General features: G+C 43.6%; 1 pseudogene; it reads left to right on the forward strand.

The window, feature by feature from the left end:
• Positions 1-11,412, forward strand: part of LOC101640631 — a 46,016-nt pseudogene extending 34,604 nt beyond the window's left edge.
• The last annotated feature ends 1,399 nt before the right edge of the window (positions 11,413-12,811 follow it).

Here is a 12,811-nt window from a genome sequence, read left to right on the forward strand (position 1 = left end):
ATAAAACTCTGTCTTGTACACATATGAATGTCTATGACTTTGTTTCTCTAGTCTACCCTGACTGACACAATGTTTTTTCCTAGTCTCTAAAAATGGCCTATTTGTTAAGATTATCTCTTTACATGAACTGTTTGGGGATGGCGGCAGTACCTGGATGGGTAGGGACATTCCTCTTCCATGCAGGGTTGAATTGGGCAGGCTTTAAGTCCCCCTTACTCTCCCCTGTCACTAGCCAAAGCAAAGCATAGCATATGGCTATGTTTAAGTCTAAGAGTGCAGATCAGGGCACCCTTGCCCTAGTTTGCTGGAGGAGCCAATACCTCAGCACACTGAGGTCGGACTGTCCAGGGATTGCAGTGGATGGTGTCAGTAACCTGCTTAGATTACCCAGCTGTTGAGCATGTTGACTGCTAGCCAATCACTAGTGTACCTTCTCTGAAGAACCATCCTTGGTCACAGTAATCAACTCTAGGGTACAGTTCATGACTTAGCCCCAGCTCCCTGATAGACGAGGCTGAGGCTAGTCTCAAGTTGAGGCTATTTTTGGACTTAGCTTCTCTCCCCTGTTCTAGCATACTCCTTATGGCCCTTCTGCTGAGAATGTCCATAATTAAACACTGGAGCAAATATCCGACACTGGAACAAATATCCGTGACTCAAATTCCAGGAAAGACAATGTAAGGTAGAGTTAGAAAGCTTGTAACTGTCTGCATTGAAATCCTGTTTTTCAGAGTTAATGCAATAGTTTCAGAGCAAAAAGACTTATTGATGTATCGTGTGATATATAACTATTGCTTTATGGACAAGAGTTAGTAAAGCTATAAAGAATCACTGAAAATGACACTATTGAATGAATCTGATAATAAGGAAAAGCAATGATGATATCAAGTTGAAGGAGGAAAGGCAGAACAGGCACACATTGTAATGCTGTCCCTAGACTTTCTCTACACTGCTTGAGAGCAAGCAGGCACAGCATTCAACTCACTCTTGGCTTATTCTGGGAAGGTGAGAGCATGGTAGCTTGTGGAGGTAGGTCTGTCATAGAATGTACTACTTACTGGCTATGTGACTGGGTCATGTTACTTACATCTGTAAGGTGGGGCAATTATAGTACCTACCTCATCAGATTGAATGAAAACCTAGCGAAGAAAATGCATGCAAAGTGCTTGAACAATGTCTGTACATACTGGCTGGCACAGCCATTGTTTCTTGTTGATATTTGTAAGGTAGGGGAAGTTTCCCTTTGTGGTGGTTACATAATTTCATGTCAACTCACAGATATATAAAATTGTAGGGATGGAGTTTAGCCTGTCAATCAGGTCGCAGCCTGATTATCTCACTTGGAGATATGATCGAGATATATACCTCTCTGGAGGCTGGCCTTTCTCTCTGCCTTCACCTTTCTGTTTGTGGGCCACTCTGAGAGCTGCCAGAACCATGCAGTGTTACCACTGCCATTGGATCCACATGACTTTTCACTCACCAGCCTGTGATATTCCTGCATCTTGCATCATTGCAGGTGATTGAGTCTGAAGGGAGACTTAGGGACTATTGTCAGACTCATAGACTCAAGTTGGACTGGGCTGGGATGTTTTCTCAATATTTAATTACTTCTTGATATAAAGCTCTCTCTTTTACATATATGAGTGTCTTTGGATTTGTTTCTCTAGTCAACGTGGCCAAAACCCCTTCTTTCCAAAGAAACAGAATTGTATATCTTTAGAGTCCCTCTAATGCACTTCTTTTTATTAGGAAGAAGAAATTTGAATACTAAATTATGTGCTCTAAAATATAAAATAAAGGCCTCAAATTCAGGCCATTTGCAAATTGTGGCTCCCAGGGACTGGGAAAACCATTTTAAAGTGGCTTTCCACCTCCATTAGGCCAGTTTCTGAGGTGGCCCCCAGATGTGCAGCCTGGCCTTACACATCAGCTCCCAAAGTCAGGCACAGACTCTGATGGTTACTGAGGAAGGATAGGCCTGGACTTTGCAGAGACCCCCCTTTCTGGGAGAAGGAAGAACTTGCCAGAGAAAGATCAGGGTGCCTCAAGGTAGGCAGGTCTCCTTGGGGATGTTCCTTCCACCCTCTGTCTTCCCAGCATGACTAAAAGGTCTCCATTGGCCCTAGGCAGAATGTCCTGGGGATTCAATTAAATGTGGATTCTAATTTCTGCAGGTTTGAGGACTCAGCATTTCCAGCTGATTCCAAGCAGTGAGGCTGCTACCCATGGGCCACCCATTGAGTTTGAAAGGCACAAGTGGCACCTTTGGTCTCACTGCATAGTGTTGCACTTTTATGAAGGTGTGACTCCGTGGGGATTATTCTCAGCTGCATGTGGGGTGAGGCCTAAATGTAAAGCCACTCCAAGTAGGGGAAGCAACTTCCCCTCAGCACACAGTGCATACCTTCCAAAGCCATCAAAGTGCCGTCCAGCCTGCTTACTGGCCACTACCTTTTTCTGGGAACTAGTCTCTGTGTTGGTTACAGTGGAAGAATGAGAAGGGTTTGTATTTCAAGACAGAACGCTTGTCACTGGACTCTGATCCCTATCAGCCATGGGTACAGAGTTCTGGCTGGGATAGTGCCAGGGATGGGTGTGGCTGAATTTAGAATTTCTGACCCACTACTCACTTTCCAGCCGGGACGTCAAGATTCTTGGTACCTCTCTGAACTTTAATATAGTCTTTAAGAAGTCTGAGCTCACATACTACCTGCAGGTTCAGGTACCCAATATGTCAATTGATGTTGAATCTGGTCTTCCAACAAGTTGTTTCTTCTCTTCTATGCCTCAGATACTTAGTGCCTTAGCACTATAGAAAGAGCCAGAAGCATTTTTGCTTATAAACAAAAGATTGACGGTAATGAATTTGTAAAGACTCTCCCAGTTACAGGATGTTATATTAATGAGACAAGCTCTCTCATAATGAACAGGGGTTTAACAGGGGGCATGATTGCAATATAGATAGATTAAGAGGTAAGATAAAGAGATAGGACAGAGAGGGTAGGTGGGGCATGAAGAACATAGACAGTCCAAGTCCAGAACTTGATCTGAGGCAGGTTCACATACAGTCCTCATCACTTATCCTGCGTTCAGTGACAAGTTCCCCCCCACAGCGATTGCTGACAATGTCTTTAAGGCAAACAAAGAAGAATAGGTTTAGCCAATTAGACTATGGCCTGGAGGGGAGTAGAACTGAACACCTGCAGAATGCTGTTTCAGCCATTACCCAGGGAACCTGAGAGAAAGCCTGATCTTAGCTGGAGGTCAACTTTCAGAATCTTGGCTCCTTAAGACCTGACAGATTTTTCCCATGGCCTTGCTTAAATAATAGAATATGGCAAAGATCCGGTCTTACTTGGAGAAGGAAAGTAGTTGCAGACTGTCCCATAAGTGCACTCCCTGGGAATGTGGAGTAACAGAGCACACCATAAGATAATCTTCTCCCACAATAGGATAACGAATTTTTTATGGTGCTAAACTATCCTATTATCTGCTTCCTCTAACTCTCACACATGCCCTTACATATATACACTCACATGCACATACATGAAGACACATGTGAAGAAACAGCACTAGATATGCAAGCACACAAAAAATGTATGCATGTGCACATTCACATACAGACACACAAAATAGGTATACATATATGCATAAAAGCACATAGTTCTTGGACATATAGTACACGTGCATGCACATACAACTATATATATGTATTCTCTCATGTATTCACACACATGTGTAACACAGATAAGTCCATACATTGCTACTATGGAGCCCAATAACTCACTGTTGCTGATTCCCCAGCCCTTTGCTAGTTCAACAGAGGCATGCTTTATCAACCTCAGGTGACCAAGAATCAGCACAAGAAATAGGTGCTGCATTACCCTTTCAGAGAGTGGCAAAGAGGCCCTTTGAGCAAGCTATAGTCTTCTGCTCATGGCACGGCCATGTCCAGTGTGGGCTTCTCAAACATGCCGGTTGTTCAATTTGTAAGCACTGAAGGCTAATTATACAGGGATGCTTTTGATTTGGTCCCAGTATGTGTGTGAAAGCATGGGAGAGCCAAGAGGATTTCTGTACTGCTTTTCCTGGTTTGCATGACTGTCATGACCCTGCCACATGCCACGCATAAGTAAAGGTGCTGTTTAGCCATTTGGCTTCTGCTCTTGCAGATATCAGCGGAAGCGGAAATCTGTCACACACAAAGGTTTCAAAGCTGAAGGATCCAAAAGATCGTTGTCTTTTCTATGGGTATATATCAAATAAAACTATTTTTCTTTAAACTATTTTTTATTGAGGGCTTGTACAACTCTTATCACAATCCATACATATATCCATTGTGTCGAGCACATTTGTACATTTGTTGCCATCATCATTCTGAAAACATTTGCTTTCTACTTGAGCCCTTGATATCAGCTCCTCATTTCCTCCCTCCCTCCCTCACGAACCCTTCATAATTCATAGATTATTATTATTTTGTCATGTCTTACACTGTCCGATGTCTCCCTTCACCCACCTTTCGGTTGTCTTTCCCCAAGGGAGGAGGTTATATGTAGATCCTTGTAATTGGTTCTCCTTTCTACCCCACTTTCCCTCCACCCTCCCCATATTGCCACTCTCACCACTGGTCCTGAAGGGTTAAAACTATTTTTCTTACAATTGTTCTCTATCCCTAACTTATTTCTTTTTCTTTTTTAATTCCAGGATTGCACATGATTTCAAATAAACAAATGAATACAGAAAAAAAGCAATGACAAGAATGCTCCGTTTCTGCTAAGTGGTTATACTAGAGGAACATTGCCTCTTCTGGAAAACAGAGGTGAGGTGATGAATAGGCCACCGGAACACAGCATGTTCTGTTCGGAGCCCAAAGTTGGTGTCCTTCCATCTCTCATTCATTCTTGCGTATTCTGTTCATTCTTGGGCCTTACTGCTCAAACTATAGTCCACATGTGAATAGCATCTGCCTGGGATGTGCTAGGAAATGTAGACCCCCATACCACAGCCCAGACAGGCTGAATCAATAATCACATCAAAGTTTGGAGATCTCTGAGTGTTACTCCTTTGAAGTAGAAAAACTCAATTCTCACTGCCTATCAGAATCACTTGGGGGTGTTTTTCACAATACTCACACAGTGATCCTCTCTGCAGTGCTGGTCACAAAAATCCAATATCTTGACAGAACTTTGATTGCTTCTGTGTTGTCCCAGATCCCTGTACAGAGAAGCAATGCAGGGTATAGTCATGTGGAATCATGCTTTAAGTCATACTGAATTGCTCAGGTCTAATTCACTGCCCCGGACCTCAAGAGCTTCTAGTCTGATTCAGAGTATAGACACCCATCCATGAGACGCCAGTTAGGTCCAGCCCAGGGCTGGGGAGAACCCTCTGTAGGATAATATTTTGAGATCCTAGGAGAGAGAGATCAGACTCCAGTCCTGAAAAGTGGCACAGACTTCCTGGGGTCCTTCCACCTCTGCTTTCGCCTCCACGCTTCCCTCTCCACAGGGGCACTAAGACCAAGCAATACGTGAAAAGCACAGATAGAGCTTCCACTCTAGGTCGAAGTTGGATGTATGAGGATTTGGTGAAGTTGTAAGAAGGTGGTGGCATCATCAAAGAGGACATGAGATATGAACTAGATATTCAAGATTTGGAAATATGCAAATTATTGACTATCTTTCAACTCTGAACCTCTCTTGGTCAGAGGTAATGAAAGGACATGAAGGCATGGTAGAAAAGACACATCTTGGTAATCTAGGTGTTCTTAGGGAGGACAGACACATGCTGAGCATCGGAATGAGTGAAGGGGGATCACAGGGGTGGGCTGGCATGTGTTCTGATGAAGTAGTTATGAAAGCACATTGAGTATTTAGAAAGAACTCGTAGGTCTTCTGTGCAGAGGGATGCCAGGTTTTACCACTACTACGCTTTGGCCATTATCCCATTTCCAGATGAGGAAGTGAGGCCCTGAGTCACACATATTGCTAAACACATGTGCACTGCTCAAGGGAGAGTTCCTAACTTAGGTCAATCGGAGGCCACTCCCACTTATTTGAGGACACCTTGAAGTGCTGACTGTGAGCGGCTGTCTCTCCCCTAACATACACACCCCTACACCTGTCCTCAGGATCTCCATAGATGGATAGCAGCCAGGAGCCTATGCACCAGCTGTCATCTCCAGCCTCTCTTCAAGGAAAAAGGCCGGTACTTTCCTCAGCTTCAAATGACTCGCCAAATGCTGGCCAAACCCAGAATTTCAGAACACTCATTGATTCTGCCATGGTGGCACTTGGCCAGGTGCTAAAAGGCTGTATTAGTTGTATCTTCTCTCCTGCCCTCTTCTCTTCACCTCTACAGTCAGAACTGTTCCTGACCTCTGGGTCCTTTAGTCATCATCTCCTCTCATGGATTTTCCACTGCATTTCCTGTAGGCCACACTTTCATCTCTCCTCACTCATCTCTTCCAAGGAGCTTTTTCTTTGACCTCATTCTCTCTTTTTACTCCTCACACTGTTTATTAACTCTAGAGACTTCTAAGAAGTTGAAAAGAGAAAGATAGTATTTACAGAGAATTCAGCCCTTAGTGTCGATCTATAGTTGACACTGAAACAGATTGTGACAGTGATGTCTATATTTTCAGAAACTCAGAGCTGGCAGGTCTTGACGTTACTTTTACTTTATGTAACATCATAAATAACACTAAGCAGTATCCAGAAAGCATTACAGTCATCTATATTTATTACAAGCACATTTGGTTGCAAGCACACATGGAAGATATTTATGATAGCAAAAGTGAAGGAACTGTCTACTTGAGGGTAGGGGTTAGAAGGTGGGGGTGGGGAAGAGAATATATGGTCACTGAGGGGAAAGGATTAGAAAGGAAAGCTAAGATTTTGTTTTAAACTAAAACAACATCCTATATTGATAACCCTAAAAAAGATCAATTTGTTTTTTCTGTTGCTATGGGCCCACTTTCAACAGCAATGAAAAAAGCCCAATGATAAATTTTATGTAGCATATGTTCCTACAACAAATAAGAAAAATGCTTAGTTGAGAGAGAAAGCAGCCTAAATTTTTAAAAAATGTCATTTTATTGGGGGCTCGTATAGCTCTAATCACAATTCATCCACCCATTGTGTCAAGCACATTTGTATATATGTTGTCATCATTTTCAAACATTTCTTTCTACTTCAGCTCTTGATGTTTGTTTTGTGGTTTAAAAAAATTGTATTGGGGACTCTTACAGCTCTTATCACAATCCATACATATATCCATTGCTTCAAACATATCTGTACATATGTTGTCATGATCTTGTTAAAAACATTTTCCTTCTACTTGAGCCCCTGGCATCAGCTTCTCATTTTTAAGCCTCCTTCCCCCATGTCCCCTTGATAATTTATAAATTAATTTTCATGTCTTACACCGACTGCTGTCTCATTTCACCCACTTTTCTGCTGTCTGTCTCCCTGGGAGGGGGGGTCATACATTGATCATTGTGATTAGATCCCCTTTACTTCACTTCCCCACCCTTTACCCTCCTAGTATCCTGCTCCCCTTATTGGTCCTGAGGGGTTTATCTGTCCTGGATTCCATGTGTTTCGAGGTCTTATCTGTATCAGTGTGCATCCCTGGTCTAGCTGGATTTGTATGGTAGAATTGGGATGATGATAGTGGGTGGGAGGAAGCATTAAAGAACTAGAGGAAGGTTGTGTGTTGCGTCGGGGCTATACTGCACCCTGACTCAGCCTAAAATTCTTATTACCATGCAGAAGGTGTCACCCCTAGAGTCAAGAGGACCTCTGGTTCAAGCATTGTGGTTGTGGGCTTCTATTCCACAGACTGGGTAATCCCTGCTTCCATGGCTGGGATTAACAACCAATCACCTCAAGTGCAAGTTGTCCACAGAATGGCTGTCTTGGCCCCTAGTTCTCCTCAACTAGAGAAAAAAAAAAAAGCATACGATTATGAAGGATGTTGCTGGTTAAACAGGCCCATTGATACACATTAAAACAGAGGGAAAAGTGTTCTCAATGCAGTATGCACAAAGCAAATCTCCATCCCCACCATCTTCAGAGAGTCCCTTAGGGACTTCCTGACTCTCTTGGGGATTTCCTAGAGGCTTCATCTCTACTTGGGTCGGCTAAGCCTCTGATTCATTCTGGTAATACCACACTATCCAGCTCAATCTCTTGCTTTTAAGGGGAGCTGCAGGAACGTTTGCAGAGCAACTGCCTCTACTCCTGTGCACTGGTCCAGGGATTCCCCTGAAAACAAAGCTGACTCATTCTTGAGAGCAAACGAATGCCACGGAGACTTGAAGTAAGATATGAGCCACTGGGGTCCCTACTACTCGCTGCCGAATGTGCCAGGAGAGGCTGCCCTGCATCCTCACTCACTGGGGGAAAGACACAGGTTCTTCCCTGTGGCGTGATACTGGATAACAGGCACGTTTACCAACAGATGCCCACAGAGCTCAGCCAAACCTCTTGAAAATAAGCTTCAGCACCTCTCCCGACTGTGGTTCACAAGGCAGCTGACTTCAGTGGCCAATAGCCCGTGCCATGCCCTTCTGTTTTAGCCCTCCTCTGCATACGAACTTACCACCTCCACCCAAGAGCAGTTGGAAATACCAAGGGAGCAATGTTCCAATCTACTTGTTTTGTAGCATCTTATACTTTCCAGAAAATATCTGCTTGAAAGAAGTTCCGTGTTAAAAAAAAAGTGAGATTTCAGCATTGTCTGTTGGGTTTGTTTACAAAAATATTTGGGTGACATCTCATGGGTGCTAAGATCTGGTCTAGACCCCATTGAGCATGTCAGGTTAAGTGGGCACAATCACAGCCAACAGGGGTTAACAATCCTAGACAAAATAATACAGACTGGGTGTCAATGATTAGATTATGGAATACACTCAAGTGGGCCCTACACTTTCCAACTTGTAATCATAGAGAAGAAGAACCACTGGAGAACTCTTCAGGAATCTTTCTGCTGGGCACAGTATAAGAAGAGAGATTCTGAAGTTCCCTTCATATCTGACTGTCCAGCTCTCAGAAGCTATGCATATGAATGCACCCAAAGCAAGTACAAGGCAGACTTGCTGAAAGCCATATCTTCTCATTGGCTTGTTGCACTCAGCCATACCGGACCCAGGCAGTCTTGCTGAAAGTCATATCTTCTCATTAGCTTGTTACACTCAGCCTTACCTGACCCAGGCAGTCTTGCAGTTTCTTTCTTTCAAACAGAATGGTGCCCTCTGATGATCATAAGTAGGATAGCAGACGTAGAAGAATTTACAGATCTGTAAGGGTATTGCTACCTCTCCTGGAGGCATTCCTTCTGCCTGGGGTCAGAGAAGTTGGCAGGAGACCACAGAAGAGAAAACTAGCAGGCAAAGTTGCCCTTAGCACTGCTACAGCTACCAGCAGCACAACTGGCTCAGTAGTCATAGCTGGTATTCAGATGCATAATTGACTCAGAGAAGGAAGTCATCAGCTCTACGAAATAAAAGGTGCTCAATGTCTCCTGACCATCAAACTGTTGGCCCCAAGGCATGCATGCATGCACGCACGCACACACTTACTCATTCTCTCCTCTCTCACTCTCTCTTTGACGTTAGCTATGACTTTTCTACAGTCCTATCTAGGCTTCTTACTCTTTCCCCTCTGAATCATCTGTGCATTGTACATGCATGTATCCATGAGTGAGCAAAGTGATAGATGCCATTCACTTAGGAAAATGCAACCTACTCTGTACTAAGAGCCTAACTGGCCTCACAGAGATTTCCCACATGTCCTCAACAAACCTATTTATTCAATACATCCACTGCTGAATAGAGTGGCACAATACCTCTCCCGCCTCCTTGCTTTCTGGAGCTTACCCAAGAGATGTGAAGTGCAGGCTGGTTATATCTTCAATATCAAGAAAGAAACCAAGAAGGGAGGCTGCAAGTTCTTAGAAGGAGCCAGACATGAAAGGTAAATTGCAGTTCCAGCAGATCAAACTCATGGCAGCACAGGGGGTTGTGCCCCAAAGATCTGTGGTTTCAGAGCACCTAATCATCATGGAGCCTGGTCATGGGTTCTCTTCCCTGAGGAAAGGGACCTTTGGCTAGGAATACTTTCCTCAAGGGGAGCTAGCACACTATTCTCCTCATTCTTGCTGGATTGTGCCTCTCCCTCATCTGGGTTCTCTGTGTTTGCACATATCTGAGAATTTTATTTGCAACACAGTGACTAAATATTAAACCAGGCCTCGCAAACAATTCCTAGTTGAGCTAAAGAATGACTACAAAGCAGTTGCCCAAGTCCAGGGGAGCAAAGGACTAATAGCCCTTCTAGTCATAGTCGGTGACTCCTACAACATGAATGGAAATAAAGTGCTTGTGGTCTTGGGATTGGGTGGCATGCTAACAATGCAAATGAGATGTATGGATTCTTTACAGGGTGGAAATTGTGCAAATAAGTGTTTGTGGAACCCTTAAAGGGGATTGTTCAGTTTCAAGCCAGGCTACTAGGCTTCGAAAGCCAGCTAATTCCAGAACAGGAAAGAAACCTTACTAGATCTAAGACAAAGATGATCTATAAAGCACACCACAATGGTGGGACTCAGAGGAGACAGTGAAGGCTTTCGAGGGAGGGCTCTTCCTGATCCAGGTTGGTTCTCGAAGCCTCTCCAGGTCTCTTCTCTTCCCGTTCCCAGAGCCCCTCACGCTGCCTGTCCACCACGGAGAAGATGGAGTGGATGCAGAAGGCAAAGCTGGCTGAGTGCCTGGCCACCAGCACGAAGGCCGTGATGAAGCAGGGAGCCCCACGCTGCTCAACAGGGAGCGCAATATCCGCTCTGTGGCTGCAAGAATGTGGTCAGGGGCCCGCAGGTCCACGAGTAGGGTCTTCTCGAGCATCTAACAGAAAACCGATACCTCCAACAAGAAGTTGCAACTTATTAAGGACTGTCGGGAGAAAGCTGCGTCTGAGCTGCAATCCATCTGCACCGCAGTCCTGGAACTGTTGGAGAATAGAGAGGGTAAGGTCTTCTATCGGGAAATTAAAGATGGTTTCTTGTGCCAGCATGTGGTGATGATAAAAAACAAACAATAGATAATTCCTAAGGCCAAAGCTTACCAAGAAGCCTTCAATATCAGCAAGAAGCAGATGCAACTTACACATCCCATCCTCCCGGGGCTGGCTCTGAACTTCTCTATATTTTACTCTGAGATCCTTAATAACCCAGCGCTTGTCTGTAACGCTGGGTAAAGCAGCATTTGATGAACCCATTGCAGAACTTGTTACACTTAATAAAGACTCATACAAAGACAGCACACCTTTGCAGTTGCTTACAGACAACCTAACATTATGGACATCAGACAGTACAGGAGAAGGTGATGTGGCAGAAGGGTCAGAGACCTAAATGCCGACGGGGTGTTCTGCAAGTGACTGTTTTGTATGACTGTGAAGAGATGCACATGTGGTTAATTACAATAAAGAGGGTTCTATGTAATTTCTTCATTCCTTCTCTTGCTCTTTTGGGGTTCCTTTCAGTAAGCTACTTTCCCTTGTTCTTGATGTATTCCTTGTTTGTGGGAATCCAGAAGTATTCGATTGAATGAAAAGGATTTGACATTTCTGGCTTGAGGGGAGGGGGTGTCACATGCCCCCTGTATATTATGGACATCATGTACATCTGACAAGAGCTTCCTTGTTCACTCTTCATCTGCTGCTGTTTAAGTTTGCACCTTCCCTTCCCAATAAAAATTCACTTACACTTTTTTTTTGTGAATAAGAAAGAGGTTTATATACAAGAGCAATTGAATATTGAGAAAACATCCCAGCCCAGTTCAGATCAAGTCCATAAGTCTGACATTAGCCCATATGTCCAATACTAATCCATAAGATCCTCTTCAGACTCATGAAACACATGCAATGACACCAAATGCAGGAAGATCACAGACCAGTGGGTGGGAAGTCTTGTAGATCCAGTGGCATTGTAAGCATCTCAGCATTGGCAGGGGTCTCCACAAGGTTCCTTCAGCTCTGAAACTCTGACTGCCTCATGGTAGCTTCATCTGGCTTCTCCTCAGAAATGTCTTGCAGGAAGTGAGCCCAGAGAGTCTCCAAGAGAGTGAGCCAAGAGAGAGTGTGTCTCCTCCTTCCAAGGAGGAACTGCAGGAGTTTCCAGAATCCTCAGGAGAGGGCCACTGCCTATATCCCAATTGACAGGCCAGAATCCACCCCTACACTCTCAATCCTCAAGTTGACACCAGATTATGTAACTCCCACAATCACTAATGCTCATATCAGGAACACCCTATAAGAGAATTGATTACACAGGTTCACTCACAGACATCTAAATTTATCTCTTAAAATAGAGTTTGCAGAAAATTAATGACTAAAGCAAACACATACATAAAGCTTTTGCTGCCAATGGATTCATTTACTAGCTTCAAATCTACCAATTACCAGATGTCAAATTTTTGGAAATTAGTTAGCCTTTGTAGACTTAATCTCCTTATCTATAAATTTGAAATAAGAATGTTACCAAAATGTTATTGTAAAGATTGAATCAGATGGTGTTTGTAAAGCATTTACTTCCTGGTAAGCATTGATCACATATATACCAAAATCATTGCCATCAAATCTCTAGGGTAGGATACAATTGCCCCTGTGGATTTCTAATACTGTAACTCTTTATGGGAGTAGAAAGCTTCATCTTTCTCCCAGATTATATTTGTAGCTATTAATCATATCATATCTCTTGTTATTATAATGTAGTGCTAAAGAATATGCTTCCTATTTTTCTCAGTATTTGC

The sequence above is a fragment of the Echinops telfairi genome, unplaced genomic scaffold (genome assembly GCF_000313985.2).
Source record: "Echinops telfairi isolate 266 unplaced genomic scaffold, ASM31398v2 ScPeMD7_27;HRSCAF=92, whole genome shotgun sequence".
NCBI classification, from domain to species: domain Eukaryota; kingdom Metazoa; phylum Chordata; class Mammalia; order Afrosoricida; family Tenrecidae; genus Echinops; species Echinops telfairi.